Genomic DNA, 15,696 nt, shown 5'->3' with positions numbered 1-15,696 from the left:
GATGAGGTTTCATTGCTTGGGCAAATTAACATATTCCCTGGTATCTTGTATGTGGCCATCGATCTGGCAAATGCCTTTTTCTTTATACCTGTCTATGAGGTCTACTGAAAATATACTCTTGATTTTTTAAAGTCTGATTAATTTCCAGAGTTTTGCAAAAGCTGATTTTTGCCAGTGTTCTCACTGATTTTATGGAGGAGAGGATTTTCAGAGATCCTTAACATGGCATCCTTCTTTTTTTTTTTTTTAAGATTTTACTTATTTATTCATGATAGACACAGAGAGAGAGAGAGAGGGAGAGAGGTAGAGACACAGGCTGAGTGAGAAGCAGGCTCCATGCAGGGAGCCTGACGTGGGACTTGATCCCGGGACTCCAGGATCACGCCCTGGGCTGAAGGCAGGAGCTCAAACTGCTGAACCACCCAGGTTGCCCTCATGGCATCCTTCTGATGCTTGAGGCCTACCATTTCTAATATTAAATATATATATAATATATATAAATATATATAATATTTCTAATATAATATATATATAATAGAATTAATTAATTTACAAAGAACAATGAACTAGAAACAGAGGAAGACAATGGAAACTATAGACACAAGGGAGAAGTAACAAAACACATGAAAGTATGAGCTTTTTATGAGTGCTTGCAATAGTGGAGTTAGTAATATAGAATTCAACAGCATTTTTATTCTATATTAAGTAGATGCAGTTAATGGTCAAGTCTTCCTGTTCCTGACTTGAAATGTAGCATAGCACTAACCTTAGAATTACACTTTATATTATGGCACAATGCTGTGTTCTTGATTCTATTAAAAAAGTGGAGGGAGAGTCATTTGAAACTAAAATGTAAGCCTTTGTAAATTACATGGAAGGCTGAGATATGGGCCACTAAGTATGACTAAACTTTAGGTAAAAGTTGCCTGTTTAAGCATTCATAGAGAAATGTTTGGTATGAATATGAAAAGTTTTTATTCAAGAATATTCATGTCATAGGGGCACCTGAGTGGCTCAGTCATTGAGCGTCTGCCTTTGGCTCAGGTCGTGACCCCAGGGTCCTGGGATTGAGTCCCATGTCAGGGTCCCTGCAGGGAACCTGCTTCTCCCTCTGCCTGTGTCTCTGCCTCTCTCTCTCTCTCTGTCTCTCATGAATAAATACATAAAATCTTTAAAAAAAGAATATTCACATCATAGAATGTTTCTGAGTAAAGCAATTATCAGCATATAATCCTGATAAAAATATTAATGGACAGTGTCATTCCTAGGACAAAGAAATATACATATCCATAGTAATATAATTCAAAATCAGTCAAATAATTTTCTAATTTCATAGTTAGATATAAATTAAACTTAAATAAAATTAAAATCAAAGATTTTCTATAACAGAATTCAGCAATTTCTTTAAAAAATTATTTCAGAGAAGCAATTTGATTTGGAAAGTTTGTGAGGACACACATTCTGTCTCAATATCTCCCTCTCTCTCAGTCTCTTTCCTTCTCTTTGTATACTCTCACGACTTAATCTATACTTTTCGCTCATTTCTTTCCATCTTTGTCTATATTATTTGAAGAGATACGCCCTCTAAATACTTTAGAGGTACATTCCTTCAGCTGATAAATACCTATATACATAGTCACTTGAGACAAGTATGAAATATACTCTGATGATTGTATTTTCCCATCCTTTTCCATTCTTCCTTCATGAGACTGATTTCTGTCTTCTTTCTTCTGTCATCCTTCCCTTTCTTCCTCGTTTCCCTCCTTCCTCCCTTCCTTTTTTCCTTCATTCCTTTTTTCCTTCCTCTCATGTTCTGTGTGTATGTGTGTGAGTGTGTGTATATTAATATTCTCCCTAATTTGCACCTTCCCGTGTTCTTACAGCATCCATCAAGGTATCTGAGAGATTTTTTTTTCTCCATATTCTCAGAAAATGCTAAAATAGAGAATGAACCAAGGAGGCCACCAGAACTTCGAAGCTGGTCTTTAAAGAATTTCTCTCCTGGAGCAGTAGAAATGAGTAAATGAAAACAGATTAGTTTATTTCTCTTGCCTTTCTACTTTAATCTCAGTCAACCTTAAATACACACAGAGCTTAAATTTAGAAGCCCAGTGTCTCCATCCAATTAGTATTTTTGTGAGAGAGCTTTGTCAGATGTCTCTAAGTCCCTTTATGATGATCTTAGGGTCATCTAAAAATCCAAAAGATTCTGATGTTGTGGTGTTTTAGGAAGTAATGAAAGGTGTCTTTGTGCAGATTGGAATGTGTGCACAGAAAGGAGAGAGGGTTAAGCACTTTGGGGCAGAACAAACGATGAGATTACCTGAACTCTGCTTCTCCTGAGTGGCTACAGGGGCAGTTTTTCTCAGCAGAGCTCACAAAATAGATTACAGAATAAGAACATAGCTTTAAAAATTATTGCAAAGGTCCACCCAAATCCCATAGTGAACTGTGTGCCTGAATGACTTCCATTTAGGTCTTCAGCTCAAAAGACGCAGCTAATCTTTCAGTGAGAAATAAAACATATTTAGATAACATAAATGTTTAAAGTGCAACATGACTGACGAACAACAGTAACAACTGATTAATTTGCCATTATTGTTTTGTATTTTAAAATTATGAGTCATTTTATTTTAAAGCTTTTTCTAAATTTGGAGAAGGCGGCCAAAACATTAACCACGTCTAATAAAACCCTACATAGATATTTTGCTATACTTGCTTTCCAAATTACATCTCATGCATTTATATTCAACACTTTCTTTATTGACTTTATATTTAACATTTTCTTTATTGACTTTATGATATGTATCATAAATGAAATTATTTATTTTGAGGCAAGATATATAAAGACAAAATAAACATCTTCTCCCTACCTCTCTAAGCATTTCCCTAGTCCTACAATTGAAAGAAATCAATATAAAACTTTGCATCTTGCTTATTTTCCAGTACCCTTTTTTTACAAATATATATTGTGTTTGTTTTCACAGATACAGAATCATACAGCACACATCACTTTGAAACATTCTATTTTCAATTAATTTAATATAAACTTTTATACAAATCAGTATACATGATTCTAGTTCATGTTATCATTGTTTATACATATGTGCACATATAGATATATATTTAAATAAACAGGAAGAAGATTTATCATATTTTTGTTTTGAATAAGCTATTTTTCTTTTCTCTTCACCTATGTCCTCTGCATTTCTACCATCACTTTCTTTCTTTTATTTATGATCAATTAGCCAACATACATCATTAAACTCAGATGTAGTGTTAAGCAGTTTATCACTTGCCTGTAACACCCAGTGCTCACCACATCACATGCCTTCTTAATGCCCGTCACCCAGTTACCCATCACTCCATAAACCTCCCGTCCAGCAACTTCAGTTTGTTTCCCATAGTTCAGAGTCTCTCATGGTTTTTCTCCCTCTCTGATGACTTCTCATGCACTTTTCCCTCCTTTTCCCTATGATCCTCTATGCTGCTTCCTGTATTCACATATGAGTGAAACCATATGATAATTGTCTTCACTGATTGACTTATTTCACTCAGAATAATACTTGTGGGTTTTGGCACAATTGCAAATGGGATCAATTCCTTAATTTCTCTTTCTTCTGTCTCATTGTTAGTGTATAGAAACACAACTTATTTCTGTGCATTGGTTTTGTAACTTGCAATGTTGCAGAACTCCTGTATGAGTTCTAGCAATTTGGGGGTGGAGGTCTTTTGGGTTTTCCCATAAAGTATCATGTCATCTCCCAATGGTGAGTTTGACTTCTCTTTTGCCAATTTGAATGCCTTTTATTTCTTTCTTTTGTCTGATTGCTGAGGCTAGGACTTCTAGTACTATGTTGAACAATAGTGGTGGGCATCCACGTTGTGTTCTCGGCCTTAGGGGAAAAGCTCTCAGTTTTTACCCTTTGAGAATGTCTGCTGTGGGCTTTTCCAAGATGGCTTTTATGCTATTGAAGTATGTTCCCTCTCTCCCTACACTGTGGAGAGTGTTAACCAAGAAAGGATGTTGTAGTTTGTCAAATAATTTTTCTCCATCAATTGAGAGGATCACACGGTTCCTGTCTTTTATTAAAGTGATGTATCGCTTTGATTAGTTTGCAAATATTGAGCCACCCTGGCACCCAGGAGTAAATCCCACCAAATGGTGGTAAATAATCCTTTTAGTGTACTGCTAGATCCTATTGGCTGGTATCTTGCGGAGGTTTTCGGCACCTGTGTTCATCAGGGATGTATTGGCCTGTAATCCTCAACTTTGGTGGAGTCTTTGTCTGGTTTAGGGATCAAGGTGATGCTGGCCTCACAGAATGAATTGGAAGTTTTCCTTCCCTTTCTATTTTTTGAAACAGCTCCAGAAGAATAGGTATTATTTCTTCTTTAAATGTTTGGTAGAATTCCCCTGGGAAGCCATCTGGCCCCAGACCCTTGCTCCTTGGGAGGTTTTGATGACTGCTTCACTTTCCTTGCTGGTCGTGGATCTCTTCAGGTTATCTCTTTTTTCTCGTTTCAGGTCTGGTAGTTTATCAGTATCTAGGAATGCATCCATTTCTTCCAGATTGCCTAATTTGTTGGCATACAGTTGCTCATATTATGTCTTAAAATCGTGTGTATTTCCTTTCTTTTGTGTTGGTTCTGATCCCTCCTCTTTCATTTGTGATTTTATTAATTTGGGTCCTTTCTCTTTTTCTTCTTCATAAGTCTGACTAGGGGTTCATCAATCTTATTACTTCTTTTGAAGAACCAGCTCCTAGTTTTGTTGATCTGTTCCACTCTTCTTTTGGTCTCTATTTTATTGATTTCTGCTCTAATCTTTATTGTTGAATCTTTTTAATTCTTCTCTAATTTCCTGGTTGGCCTATTCATTGTTTAGGAGGATGCTCTTTAACCTCCAAGTGTTTGAGTTCCGCCCAAATTTCTTCTTTGTGATTGAGTTCTAGTTTCAAAGCATTGTGGTCTGAAAGAATGCAAGGAATAACCTCCATCTTTTGTTATCGATTGAGACCTGATCTGTGACCCAGTATGTGGTCTATTCTGGAGAAAGTTCCATGTGTGCTTGAGAAGAATGTGTATTCAGTTGCATGAGGATACAATGTTCTGTATATATTGGTGAAGTCCATCTGGTCCAGCGTGTCATTCAAAGACGTGGTTTCTCTGGTGATCTTCTGCTTAGACAGTCTGTCCTTTGCTGAGAGTAGAGTGTTGAAGTCTTCTACTATTAATGAATTTTTGTCTATGTGTTCCTTTACTTTGTGTATTAATTGGTTGAAGTAATTGACTGCTCCCACATTAGGGGCATAAATATTCATAATCTCCTTCAAGATCTCCTTGTTGGATAGACCCTTTAAATGTAATATAGTGTCCCTCTTCATCCATTACTACCACCTTTCATTTAAAATCGAATTTATCTGATATGAGGATTGCTAGCTTAGCTTTCTTTTGAGGTCCATTTGCATGGTAAATAGTTCTCCGCCCCCTCATTTTCCGTCTGAAGGTGTCATTAGGTCTAAAATAGATCTGTGGCAGACTGCTTATGGATGGGTCTTGCATTTTTATCCCATCTGACACCCTGTGTCTTTTGACTGGAGCATTTAGCCCATTCAGATTTAAAGTAACTATGGAAAGATATTAATTTAGTGCCATTGCATTAGCTGTAAAGCTCTTGTTTCTCTAGATCATCTCTGTTTCTTTCTGGTGTATGTTACGTTTGGGCTCTCTCTTTGCTCACAAGGTTCCCCATAGTATTCCTGCAGGGCTCATTTAGGGGTTACATATTCTTTTAGTTCTCATTTGTCCTGGAAGCTCTTTATTTCTCCTTCCATTCTGAATGACAGCCTTGCTGGATAAAGATTCTTGGCTGCTTGTTTTTCTCTCTTGTACCCTGAATATATCATGCCAGCCCTTTCTGGCCTGCCAGCTCTCTATAAATAGGTTTGCTGTTAATCTAATATTTCTCCTCCTATATGTTAGGAATCTCTTGTGTTGAGCTGCATTCAGGATATTCTCTTTGTTTTTGAAATTTGCAAGTTTCACTATTATATATGGGTGTTGATCGATTTTGTTGATTTGGCGAGATCTCTCTATCTCTTGGTTATGAATGCCTGTTTCCTTCCCCAGATTAGAGAAACTCTCAGCTATGATTTATTCAAATATACCTTCTGGTCCTCACTTTCTCTCCATGCCCTGAGGAATTCTAAAAATATGGATGTTATTTTTTTTTCAAACTTCACTTACTTCTTGGAGCCTTTCCTCATGAGCCTTTCCTCATGGGCCCTTGGTTGTTTTTCTTTTTCTCAACTTCCTTCTCTCCCATCAACTTATCTTCTATGTCAATTATTCTCTCTTCTGCCCTTTTACCCTAGCTGTTAAGCATCCAGTTTAGACTGCATTTCAGTTAGAGTATTTTTAAGTTCAGCCTAATTAGATCTCATTTCTGCACTAAGACTCTTTCCTAAAGTATTTTATTCTTTTTACAAGCCCAACTAACATTTTACTTAAATCCATATCCATTAGATTTGTGGCAGAGTTTTACCTCTGGTTCTTTCTTTTGTGGTGAGTTCTTCCTTTTAATCATTTTGTCCAGTGCAGAATGGCTGTATGAGTGAGTAGAGTCAAAAATAACAACAACCCATGAAAATACACACTGTTCTTCCAGCTGGTGTTCTAGTGGAGGGGCCTGCCTTGCTAATTTTCAGGTGTCTGTGCCTGGGCAGAGTTGCATCATCCTTTGCCAAGTGGCCAGGCTCAGTGTCTGCTGTTTGCTGTGTGAGGTCTTAGTTCCCTGAAGGCCTTTCACATCTCTTGCAAAAAGTAGTCACTTTTCTATTTGTAGAGTTCCAGCTGTTCTTTCTTTACATCCCAGGTTGGATTTGTAAGGTGTTCACAATGGTTTGATAGTTATTTAGCTACACTTAGCAGACCAGATGAAAAAGGATCCCTTCTCTTCCACCATCTTGCTTCTTCCTCAAAAGTTTATTTCTTGATCATGTGTCATGAGCGTTGGTGGTTGATTTGAGTCTTCTCTGATTGAGTCTCTCATTCATGTACCTTCTTTGTTATGAAGTAATAGCTCAATCTGGGACATGCTGTTCACATAGCAGGGAAGAAAAAAACAAACAACCTATTGAAACCAAAGAAGCCTCCTAAAAATTGTTATGTGAATTGCATGCAGTCATTTCCACAATTATTCCATTAGCAAAAGTGGGTTATATGACCAAACATGATAACACAGGTAGAAAGTACACTGTTTTCACACAAATAACTCCATGTACTGGACGAGGGCATGCACTTCTTTTACACAGTTAAAATTTGAAAACTAATTCAATCTACCATGTTCCACATGCTTGATTACAAATATTCATGTCTCTTCTTGCTCTGCACAAAATACATTTGCTTTCTAACCAGGGAACACCTAAAAAATTCTCATTGAATCACAGCACCAGACTCAATGTTTCAAGATCATCTTTACTTCAGACCCTAACATGTTTTTTCTTGATGCAAAAAACTCTGAAGTAACAAATAAGCTTTTTACCCCCACGTATATGACATATATTTCTGGGACTGCACAAGATAACTTCAAAAAATCCCATTTGAAGGGATGCCTGGGTTGCTCAGTTGGTTAAATGGTCAACTGTTGATTTTGGCTGAGGTCATGATCTCAGAGTCATGAGATCCACCCATGTTGGTCTCCGCACTGAGTGTGAAGCCTGCTTATGATTCTCTCACTTTCTTTTCCTGTTCCTGCCTCTCTCTCAAAAAAAAAAAAATCCCATGCAAATAAGGGAGAATGATTAAAATGTTTTATACCAAAATCCCATGGGATGGATAAAGCAAAGGACTTCTTCTGGAGAAGTGGAAATATTTCTTGATTAAATTCCCAGATTTCCCTCACAGACATTTGTTCCATAGTCTGTCATTCTTCATTTCTCTTGGCTTGGTCTTTTGGAGGTTCTACCTTTCTATTACTTAGCCACATCTGTGTTAGCTTTTAGTAAATATTTTCTTCTGAGGGCTGAGTGATTTTCCACTCTGTTTTATGCCTATAGAAACTTGGGGACTCAAAGTTTATTTTAGGTCTCAAAAGTCCCAGACTCATTCAATGCTACCTGAAAGTTTTTTTTGTCAGTAAAACTTACTCAAATATGTAGTCGGGTCTTTGTTTCCAGTCAGCACCATGTGCCAAGAGGCATATCTGCACTAGCTTTTAAGGCATATTTCTCTCTGGTCTTAACTGTTGGTATTTTGAGCTTATCAATTATTTTGTTCTTTTTGTTCTTTCTTTATATACAGGATCTAGTGTATTACTTAGCATATATTAGAGACTTAGTAAATATTTATTAGATAAATGAACAGTTAAAAAATAAATGTGAATTCTTAATACTTATGAGAAAATTATTTAATGGTATCAGTACTGAAGAATTGGAAATTAATAAAAAGATATTGCTCTTTTCCAAAGTTATTTTACCCATTGTGGATTAGAGTAATACAGAGATAGATAATTGTGGTGGATAAATTGATGAAGACTTTCTGAAGGGCAATACAGAAATGAATATCAATATTTCTAAAGATAGGGGCACATGAGTGGCTCCATTGCTTAAGTGTCTGACTCTTGATTTCTGCTCAGGTCTTGATGTCAGGGTCATGAGATCCACCCTTTTGTCAGGTCTGCACTGGGTGTGGGGCCTGCTTAAGATTCTCTCTCTCCCTCACCCTCTGCCACTCCTCCTGCTCTCTCTCTTTCTCTAAAAGAAGAAAAAAAAGAAAAGATTGTTAAAATTTCTAAATATGTCTTATCCTTTTGTATCTTGGTAATTCAAGTGTAGGACATGTGGGGATAATAAATACCAAGGATATAAATTACAGTGCTGGCTACCTTAGCCTACAATAAGAAAATAGTCATACGAATTATGGCAAAATTATTTAATAGATTAATATGCAGTCATTAAAAGTATTTATCTAATTACATGCCACTTTCCCAAGGTATATTCTGTAAGTCTACATTTATAGCTAGTTATGTGTCTGCACATACTTTAATGTATATGCATATGGGTATATAAATAATCATGTGTATATATATGTGTGTGTGTGTATATATAGGAAGAGAGAAGCATTCATTTGTGTGGTGGGATTCCATTTTCGTAAAAAATGTATGTATGCATATAAGTATTCATATGTACTAAGAAAAAGTCTGAAAAGATAAATATAAAAATATATTCAGTGGTTATTGGATCATAAATGATTTGCATTCTCTTTTTGCTTAGCATTATATTCTAACATTTACAAAATTAAATATCCATTAGTTTAAATTAAAATTTAATAAAAGCAGAAGTGACAGCAAAATATTCAGTAATAAGCATCAGGGTCAAGACCTCTATGATTTATTGACTCATACACATAAAATTCAGATATGTAGATTGACTAATACACCAAGAATCTTGGTTATTTATTTATTTATTTATTTGAGAGAGTGAGTATACAAGTTGGGGTGGAGGGGCAGAAGGAGAGAGAGCATCTTAAGCAGGCTCCACGTCCTGCACAGAGCCTGTGTGGGGCTCAATCTCACAACCTTGACATCACGACCCTATGATTATGACCTGAGTCCAAATCAAGAGTTGGACAATTACCCAACTGAGCCACCCAGTTGCTCCACATGAAGCCTATTCTATGCAATGATAATTTATAAAGAGCATAATCCCTTTTAATACACAAGCAGCAGCATGTAAAAGATTTTTATTTTTATTTTTATTTTTTTTATTTTTATTTTTTTTTAATTTTTATTTATTTATGATAGTCACAGAGAGAGAGAGAGAGAGAGAGAGAGAGAGGCAGAGACATAGGCAGAGGGAGAAGCAGGCTCCATGCACCGGGAGCCTGATGTGGGATTCGATCCTGGGTCTCCAGGATCGCGCCCTGGGCCAAAGGCAGGCGCCAAACCGCTGCGCCACCCAGGGATCCCTGTAAAAGATTTTTAAATTAAAATTTATGTTTTCATGAATAACTGGATAATCTGACCTAGGAAAACAAATAAAAAATAAAATAATCAAATTCAGGTCAAAGATTAGATTGTTTTCTATCAAGAAATTTGCATCATTTCATGTGATGATTTTCCTTGCCACTAATTTCCATTAGTGCTTTTTCTGTCATTACGAAGGAGTCAGATTAGGGGTTGGGTAGCCCTAAGTAACACCGAACATGTCTTATCTACCTTTGAAATCGGCATGTGCTGCAATGGAACCCTGTTTCTCGCGAATCGAGTGCTTCATTGTGAATATGGACCAGGGTCAATGCAGGCCACTAAGTGTGAAAGGATAATGTGAAAATCCATGCATTTGTTTTAGGGGAATAATTTCAATGAGGAAATATCTCCTTGCATTTCTTTTCTTGTTCATTCCCTTTAAAGAGATCATATTTATTCTGCTTTCAGGATTTAGTTCACTACTCTTATCTCAGGCAAATCTCCTATATTAGTCAAGGTTCTCCAGAAAAATAGAACAACAGAACGTGTATATATATAGAGATGTATTATAAGACATTGGCTCACATGATCATGGAGTCTGGCAGTCCCAAAATCTGCGATCAGAAATCTAGAGACCCAGAACAACCAATAGTGTGTGTACTTCTAGTCTTAAAGCTATCAGGCTCAAGAGCCAAGAAGAGCTGATGCTTCTGTTTGAGCCACTGGCATGAAAAGATCAATATCCAGCTCAATTAATCAAGCAAAATGTTCTTATTCTTGGGACGGGGGTCAGCCTTATTGTTCTATTCAGGTTTTCAATTATTTGGATGAGGGCCACTCATGTTAGAGAGGGCAATCTGCTTTGTTCAGTTTACTGAGTCAAATATTTATCTTATATAAAAACACGCTCACAGACATATCCAGAATAAAATTTGACCAAACATCTGGGTCCCCTTGCTGTAGTCAAGTTGACACATAAAATTAACCATTGTATCTGCTGATTCCCATCCTTGTCTTGAAATTGTCATATCTTTCAAGGATATAAATTCATTCAAACATCTTCATTATCCCATTGGCTGAATATCTTTTCTTTCATGTCACTGTCTGAACTTTGGGGACCCAGTAAGAAACCCAGATGAAATCTGAATCTCTGCTCCAGAAAACAAATCACTTCATTTATACCTTTAATGGTGGAAATGATTTTAACAAATAATAATGGTAAAAGGAGATGAAAGAAAGAAGGATCGATGTGTGCCAAGCCACAGAGGAAAGTACAAGATAGGTTTGTAAAGAAGAGAACTTAGATCAATGATGCTCTAGAGAAATTAGAAGGGTTATATCTCAGAAGAGAGATCTGAGCAGTATTCTAGACGATTGCAGTTATTAAGATGTTTAGTATTCTATTATTACCACGATTATTATTTTTAAAGTAGTAGTAGTAGTGGTATCAATGGAACACTACTGACAGCTTGATCAGCAGACTACATTAAGTAATTTGGTATGAATATTGATGAATTATTACATGTAGAAATACTTGATAAGGAATTATGGAAGGGAGGGAGACTGGTGAGGGGCCTTTTCTAAGAGGTCAGGGATATTACTTAGGGAAAATTAATAAACCATGGCAATCTTTTTAAAAAATATTTTATTTACTTATTTGAGAGAGAGAGAGAGAGTGAGAGAGACACACATGAGCGGAGGGGAGGGGAGGCCAGAGGGGGAGATGCAGGCTCCACCCCGACCCAGGGATCAGGGCCTGCCCCCGGCGGCCCCCCGGTGGGATCCTGTAAACAAAATGTGTGGGAGAGAGGGAGGGAGGACTCCGCCTACGTTCCTGGGAGAAGAGCACTATCATCGGAAGAATGACAGGGCAGCTGGCACACGGCCTTCTGGCTGGTGGCCCATGAGGTTTAATCTGGGCCGCAGAGGCCTGCTGGGCGTGTCGTGCTCGGAGGGACCGCGGGGTCCGGCCACTCCGGCTGGGAGGTCGCGGGTGCGAGGGGCGCCGCTCGGCTTCTCCGCCTCCCCCGCCCTCGGGACCCCCTCGGCTCCCTGCTCCCTGCTCCCCGAGCTCCGCAGTGCCCGGCAGAGCAGCCGGGCCGCAGCCCACCGACTGCCGCCTGCCTCCCCCTCCCCGGGCAGGGCTCAGCTGCTGTTCCCCTGCTGCCCACTGCTGTGTCCCTGCTGCGTCCCTGCTGCCCCCCTGTTGCCCCCTCCTGCTGCTCCTCTGCTGCCCCCCTGCTGTCCCCCTGCTGCCCCCTGCTGCCCCCCTGCTGCCCCCCTGCTTTCCTCCTGCTGCCATCCCTGCTGCCCCTTGCTGCCCCCCTGCTGCCCCTCCTGCTGCCCCTCCTGCTGCCCCCTCCTGCTGCTCCTCTGCTGCCCCCCTGTTGCCCCCTCCTGCTGCTCCCCTGCTGCCCCTCCTGCTGCCCCCCTGCTGCCCCCTCCTGCTGCTCCTCTGCTGCCCCCCTGTTGCCCCCTCCTGCTGCCCCCTTGCTGTCCCCCTGCTGCCCCCCTGCAGACCCCTTGCTGCGTCCCTGCTGCCCCCTCCTGCTGCTCCCCTGCTGCCCCCTCCTGCTGCCCCCCTGCTGTCCCCCTGCTGCTCCCCTGCTATCCCCCTGCTGCGTCCCTGCTGCCCCCCTGCTGCCCCCCTGCTGCCCCCTCCTGCTGCTCCCCTGCTGCCCCCCTGCGGTCCCCCTGCTGCCCCCCTGCTATCCCCCTGCTGCATCCCGCTGCCCCCCTGCTGCCCCCTCCTGCTGCTCCCCTGCTGCCCCCCTGTGCCCCCTCCTGCTGCTCCCCTGCTGCCCCCCTGCTGCCGCCCCTGCTGCCCCCCTGCTGTGCCCCCTCCTGCTGCCCCCCTGCTGCCGCCCCTGCTGCCTCCTGCTGCCCCCCTGCTGCCCCCCTGTGCCCCCCTGCTGCGCCCCAGGATCCCCCAGCGCAGGGGCCGGTGACCCGACGCTGTCGGCAGGGACCTGGGCCTGTCCCGGCGGGGCAGCCTCCCGGCCACCAGCTGCGGCCTGGCCCGGTGACGGCCCCCACGCCGCCCCCGAGAAAGACTCAACGTTTTACAATGTTTGTCAGAGGCCTGATCATGGTTTTTGTAGTAAATCACCTTATTCTGCTTTATCTCAGAAATTTCAAAGAACTGCGTGAGTTTCGGGTTTTGTAGGAATCAGTTTGTGGCTTAGTCCTCGCGCCAGCGGACGCGCAGTTTCCAGGGGCGCGGCCCGCAGCTGTCCTTCGACTTCTGTCCAAATACGCGGGCGCCCGCCTGGAAGGATGCGCCCAGCCGCGGTCCCGAGCGTCGTCTTCGCTACAGTGCTCCGATTACCCGTAACATACATGTATTACTTTTATAATCCGAAAAAAATGAAGTTAGACAAAGTCCCAGGCCATTCCTCGCGCAATAGATTTGTGGGCCGCGCTCCCTCCCCTGCGGCCGCCCGCGCCCCGGGGCCCACCCTGTGCCCCGCCTCGCCCCGGACCGGACCGGACCGCACCGCGCCGCTCGCCGCCTCGCCCGAATCCGACCCAGGCCTCCCCTGTCCCTTCTGCCTACGAGCCTGAGTCCCTTGGTCGGGCACAGCTCAATTCCCGACTGTGGATTTCGTGAGCTCCTCATAAAACGGTACAATTACCGCAGGTCGTGAACATCAAATGCCACCAACACTTCCAGCTGTGCCCGCGGAATAGCCTCCCCAAGAAGTACTGCAACATGGTAATAATAACGCCCCAGCTGTAGCCACAATCACCGAAATCACTGACGGTGTCAATAATGTATAAAACCCCATGGAAACTCAACTGTACTTGCCAAAAGGCATTCATCAATTTCACTGCCTTTTATCTACCATTTAAAATGGTCTGGTTTTAGTGTTAGGGTTTTAAAATAAATGACTAGGGTAAATAGGCCCCGGCTGAATTGCTCACTATCTGCTTTGAATTGCTTCTCTAAATGTTGGGGACGTGAAGTTCAGCTTTAACCACTCAAGTACATTCTGTAACCACTACACGCTGGATGATGGGATGTGAGCGGGCATTGAGGATCCAGAGAGGGGAAATTTACTAAGCCCCCGTGCAGCTTAAGTTCATTCAAAACATTGCAAAGGACGTAGGGAGAAGGCAAGGGAGGGAGCTGCGGGGATTTCTCAGAAGCCAGTCAGCTGTAGGGGGATCTTAGGGAGTGAAAACGAGGAAAGCCAAAGAGCAAGGTCTATTTAACACATGCTTGGAACAATAAACTGTAACTATCACTGCACTTACCGTGTGGTTTCCTGTATTTGCTCAAACACATTGTATAGACGATGGAACCAACGCTTGAAACGTTTGAGCAAAAAAATTTGCTGTCACTGAAGATTTAAAAAAAAAATATCCAAAGTGTTGCTCTATAAAAGAACTATTGAATGTCATACACTTCAATATACTAGGAGTCATTATTACGAGAACTTGAATTCGTATGATTTAGCTTCCTCAAGTATATCACCCCAATCGATTCTTCCCAGTTCTGTCAAGTTTTCTTATCCCCACATGTTACACACAGTAACAGGAATCTCGGGCTAGAATGGTCTGCCCGATATCACACACACACTGAACACACGAACACTGCTTTCGGCCACACCAGCAGCTCTCCCCCGGGAGATCCTCCCTTGCCTTGACTCTGTGCTTCTCCTTGTAGAGAAATGCCTATCAAGCTTCAGAAAACCTGTGGTTTGCAATCTTAGACTTGAGAATGTGAGCCTCCAAATGGTTTTCTCTCTTCCGGGTACAACAGTGAACTTTTGGCTGGCAGGACACATCCCCTGAGTGAAGAGGCAAAGGCTCTTCCAGAGAGGCAGCAAATAAAAAAGAATATATGGAAATAAACAATATGAATATGGATAGTGGACAAGTTTTCATACATTTATTCATTTATTTGTTAATTCTTTCGGGAAAAATTTACTGAGCAATTCCAAAGACAAGGATTGCATTGATGCTGAGGGTTTAATCAAGAATAACATAGATTTTGCCCATGATCCTTTGGAAACTCTTCTTAGAAAAGGAGATAGAAACATAAATTAAGAAATTGCAAAATTTGACAAATGCCATGAAGGAAACTGAGTTTGGCAATAATTTTTTTTTTTAAAGTGAAGAGTATACTTTTGGGTATAAAGTATAATCAGAGAAGGTAACTGTAAGAAAACAACCAGAGACTGCAACTGTAAGAAGGTAGGCTTTAAGCCAAAATGAAAAATATTTACTTAAGTAATAAATTTTCAAAGCAGATAAGAAACAAAGTTTTTGAGAAGTCTATTGTGGAAGCAGAAATCATTTGATCAAAATGCTTCACTGGGACATAATGAAGGTGGGTATTCTGTTAAATGTGAAGTTGCCTAAATGTGAAGAAGTGGAGAACAAAAAATCGGTATCAGCTGTGCCCCGTATCAGCAAAGTTTAGCAAAATGTCCCCTGCCACTAAATATGTTTACGAGAAAAATATGTTGACCCCATTGTGGCTTCAGAAGTTATTATATTCTCCATTTCAAAGACCAAAACAGTAGCTTACATTTTTCATACATAACTCATTTTAGAGCATATGGAGAGCTCTACCTTTCTGAGTTTATAGGCAGATTTTTTTCCTCAAAGGCAAATAGGAAAATCCTATGAGGCCTCTTTTCTACAAACCCAGTACTCCTCACGCCACTGATAGAATTCTTTGGCCCACGTTGCCCACTCTTTCCAGATTACTGAGCCTC

This window comes from Canis lupus, chromosome 34 (assembly GCF_048164855.1).
Source record: "Canis lupus baileyi chromosome 34, mCanLup2.hap1, whole genome shotgun sequence".
NCBI lineage: Eukaryota > Metazoa > Chordata > Mammalia > Carnivora > Canidae > Canis > Canis lupus.
This window is presented reverse-complemented; position numbering follows the sequence as displayed.